Here is a 5,052-nt window from a genome sequence, read left to right as displayed (position 1 = left end):
CGTCTCCTCCGTCCTCCTGCCTGTGACCCGGAACTCGATCTCAGCGCGCCATCTTGAAGGACATCTCAATTCCTAAAATGCATCTCGAGGAGCTATGAGCTAGGATACACCGGTGTATCCTTTGCGGAAGTCTTTTCAGCACGTGTTGTACACGAGAGGCGTGACACACAGCTGAAATATACAAACCATGATGCGAGCAGGGCTGTACAAGTGATCCTTTTGTATTCACAAGTTGTATTAATGATTTAAGATGATCAAATGCGCGATCAAACTTTCACCGTTTGTTTAGTGCCTCGTAAGGCGCGCTGTTCTAATCGCATTCTTTAATGACCTTGATATTAATTGTTTTTATCGGCTACACCCAATTTAACTTCTATAATCGTGACATGATGTTTACAACAGCTGCTAACGTCAAATAATTATATCAACAAGAGCATTCTCTTCTTTCTTTTATTGCCCATTATACAGTCTGCAAATGTCATTCGGAAGTATAGTCCTGTGACGACAGTTGTAATTGGGGCTGTCGGTTACATTTGAGATAAATCTTACTTTGCCAGTAGGCCTTTCTCATTTCTTAGTTTGTACCTCCTCGATTCCTCAGAGGAGGAGGCGAGGAAGCTACTCAGGAGACAGGAGTGAGACTTCTTCTTCTTCTTCTTCTTCTTCTATTATTGAGTATGGCGGTTGGCATCCATAATTGCGCATTACCGCCACCTACTGGATTGTAACAGCTTCACAGTGTAAACTATTTACAGTGTCCACCCAAAGTGATCCCATGACATAGTCCATTCTATAACCCAGACCCAATTGTCTGAATTGGTGCAGCTCCTTCCCTCAATGTAACATCTAGATCCTCTCCAGATATGTCCACAACATTCAAGAATCATCTTGCAGCATCCAGCACCATATTAATCCTTTCTGACTTCCTTGTAAAAATGTACTATTTTAATAGTACCATCTTTTGTCCAAACTTCAATTACTATCATTTCCTTTCTTCAGTACTCTATATTGCATTTCTTGTTTCACAAATACTATACAGCCTTCTCCATTTCCCTCCGCTCTATCTCTGCGTATACTATTATATCCTTTAATTACAAAATCTAATGCTGGCGTAAGCCATGTTTCTTGAATACATATTCTTTCTGGTTTATTTCTGAGACCTTTAACAAATCCTTTAAAATCTTGACCATTTGCTATTAAACTTGCTTTTCATTGAAGAATAATCATTAGGGTATTTCTCCCAAGAACGCCGGTTTCCCTTCTGCCTTAAGTCTTGTTGATCTGTTCCCAGGATAGATCTTTCATAGCCAAGAATTTTTCAGCTCCCTTCACAATTATTTTGATTTTCTCATGTGTTTAACTTGATCTTCACAGTTGATTACCTAAGCAATGAACAAAATCAGCTTATCTACTCTCAGTTCTGTAGTTTACCCTACTCCTGGTTTTGTCTGTTTCTACCATTCCCTTTTGTCTTTGTACCGTCTTCACTGCTTCAGTATAACTTATGTTGTTAGCTGTTTTTACCTGTTGAATTTCCACTGCTCTTTTCCTGACTTCACAACCCTCAAATGCTGCACTGTGTTGGCCACCACAGTTACAACATTTCAGAATCAGAAATGCTTTATTGATCCCCGAGGGGAAACACTTTTGTTGCAGCTGCTCACTATCATGTCAGTGCACACAGGAATAGAAGTTCTAAGCAAATCAAATATAATACACTATAATACAGGAAAGATAAATTAAGTACAAAGTGGATATAAGTATAAAATCAAAATAAGTGTAAAGTACAAAGTGGATTTACCGGTTGATGATAAGTATGTACGGTATAATAATACAATGTAATAATATAAGTAATAAGTAATAGTGCATGTACTGTCAAGTTAAGTGTAGCTTATTAAGATGATTATGAGATGGTGGATATTGCACAGCAGTAATAGAAGTATGAATAAATATCAATAAATAGGGAATTTTAAACTGAACAGAGTATATTGCACCAGAGTATTAAACAGAGAATATTGCACAATAATTTCAAGTATTGCAGTGATGTTAATGGTCCAATGTCCAGTTTAATGACTTAGGGTCATATAGACTGACACTTAGAGGGAGGAGCTAAAGAGTTTGATGGCCACAGGCAGGAATGACTTCCTGTGGCGCTTTTTGGAGGGATGAGTCTTCCGCTGAAGGTACTCCTTTGCTTGACCAGCACATCATGGAGCGGGTGGGAGACACTGTCCATGATGGCATATAGTTTGGCCAGCATCCTCCTCTCTGACACCACCACCAGAGAGTCCAGCTCCACCCCCACGATGTCACTGGCCTTACGGATCAGTTTGTTGAGTCTGTTAGGGTCCGGTACCCTCAACCTGCTGCTCCAGCATGCAACAGCATACAGGATAGCACTGGCCACCACAAATTCAGCCTCAGATTTAGCCTGTACATTATCTCCACATTCCCTAAATCTATGATCACCTCCGCATTTGGGACACCTTTGCTTCCCTTTACAAACCATCGTTATATGCCCATACCTCTGGCATTTCTAACACCGAAGTGGAGGAGGAACATAAGCCCTGACTTGGAAACTCATACAGCCTAACTTTATTTTATCCGGAAGTACCAGGTCCTGGAACTCTAGAAGCACTGACAAACTTTCTACTCTCTCACCACTGAATCTCTTTAGTCTCCTCACCCCCATGAATATTTCGTTTGAGTTTCTCCAGCGCTTCATCAATGGGAATACCCGTTATCACACCCCAGGTAACTTTAATCTCACCCAGAACTCTTCTTACACACACTGTTTTTTTGCAAATACTTTCAACATGCAAAGATTTATTTCTCTGTTCATCATCTCTACATTTTATCAACAGGTTCCCATCTCGAAGAATCTTGGCCATTTCTACTTCTTCTAACTTGTTTTTCAGCTCCCTAGATAACGCTATTGGGCTTATATTCACCTGCTCATCTTCCCTACTGAATCTAAGTATTATTTTAAATTCCCCTCTCTGTACCTTCCTGCGAACAACCTGGTTACCTTCATCTGAACTATTCTCCTCTAAGCTTCTTTTACTGCACTGGCTGGCAGAGGCCCTTACCTCCTCATCTTGTCTCTTTGCTTTACCTCTCCATCTTCCTCTAAAAACCAGTCATCAAACTCCATATCATTTTCTACCTGTGTTGCCATCCTGATCCAGTCACAAACCAGTTTATGCCAACTGCCAAGTCAAAAAACGAGTCGAAGATCAAATTCCAATTCCAAACTTTGTCTTTTAAAACACACACACGCACACACACACACACACGGTATACAGCCTTTATATATTTAGTGTGAAGCACTAGGTTTATATTAAAAGTACTACACAAATAAAGTGACATACAGTATATATATGATTGAGGGATATACAGTATATTATATATGTGATTGACTTATATAGGTTACAGTATTAAATATAGACCTACACACAAACACACTGACAAAGTAAAATTGAACTCAAATGCAGCCCACAGCCCCAACTGCAACTGTCGTCACATGACTATACTTTTGTAATATTTGCAGACTACTTTATGGGCACTAGATGAGGTTGAAGTTAGTTCTGATTGGAGAATGTTCTTGTTGATATAATTTGACTTGAATTGAATTAGTAGCTGTTTGCACTTGTAAACATCATGTCACGAGTATAGCAGTTGAACTGGGTGTAGCCAATAAAAACATAATTAATATCAAGGTGAAATGTCATTAAGGAATGCGGTTAGAACAGCGCACCTTACGAGGCGCTAAACAAAGGCAGAAAGTTTGATCACGCATTTGATCATCTTAAATCATTAATACAACTTGTGAATACAAAAGGATCACTTGTATAGCTCTGCTCCCACCATGGTTTGTATATTTCAGCTGTGTGTCACGCCTCTTGTGTACAACACGTGCTGAAAAGACTTCTGCAAAGAATACACCGGTGTATCCTCGCTCATAGCTCCCCCGGCAAGTCTCCTCTCTCCTCGAAATGCATTTTAGGAATTGAGATGTCCTTCAGGATGGAACGCTGAAATCGATTTCCGGGTCACAGGCATACATTTGTAGGCTGTAATAAAACAATGGACAGATGATGCAGCTGTGCCACAAGTCATATATAATTTAAGTTGCTGGGAAAAAGGTTACATTGTGAACAGACTTTAGGTGAGGAAAAGAAAACTTAAAGAAATACATATTAAGAGAATAAAAGGTAAAATCAAACCACTCAATGTGTGAGGTCCAGCCTAAAGCTGCTATGTTGGGGAAAGTGGTTTTATTAATTTGCTGAAGGAGGAGTTTCGGGTGTGGAGGAAGGCTTTTGTGCCAAAAGCTCTTATTCCTTTGTTTGAAACTTGACGCAGCTCATGTTGTTCTGACTAGTGAATTTAATTCACAAAAATGTCACATACTCAAAAATCACTATGACTATACAATAATGATTTGAGACATAAAAATAGCATAGTGGTTATAAAAACATTCATCCAGTTCCAGATCATTCAACCAGAGACTTTGCATTCATTTTAACACACATTCTTAACAGTTAATTAACACATTTTTAAACATTAAACAATAGTTTGCTTTAATACAGTATAATAGCTACAATATTTTACAGTTTCATATTTTTTTTGTTTTTGTTTGCATGTGTGTGTTGTGTATGTGAGAGACAGATAAGGGAGGAGAATGTTGTTTTTAGTCTCTTTCTAATCCAGAGTCAATTTATAGTCTTGAAATTTTGCTGTTGCCCCATTAGCATAACAAGACATGTCTTTCCTCTGGTGTGGAAAGGTCTGGCCTTGCAAATATCCAAATTGACACCTTTTATTGTTGGAGAGGGGGTAGATTTTCAGTTGGGTCCAGAGATCTGAGCAGAGTTTATTCCAATCTCCCCCCCATGGCACGCCAACAGGTTGTAAATGATGTGTCGTGTGGTGGTGAATATTGGGAGACATTCACCCCCCTGCTGTTCTCACAACACAGATTTAAAGAATTTATTGGAAATAATTCAGCAGATGGGGATGCAGGGAGAGGGGAGAGCTGGGGGTCTGGCG

The sequence above is a fragment of the Siniperca chuatsi genome, linkage group LG18 (genome assembly GCF_020085105.1).
Source record: "Siniperca chuatsi isolate FFG_IHB_CAS linkage group LG18, ASM2008510v1, whole genome shotgun sequence".
Taxonomy (NCBI): Eukaryota; Metazoa; Chordata; class Actinopteri; order Centrarchiformes; family Sinipercidae; genus Siniperca; species Siniperca chuatsi.
The sequence above is the reverse complement of the archived record's forward strand: the minus strand, read 5'-3'. Positions refer to the sequence as shown.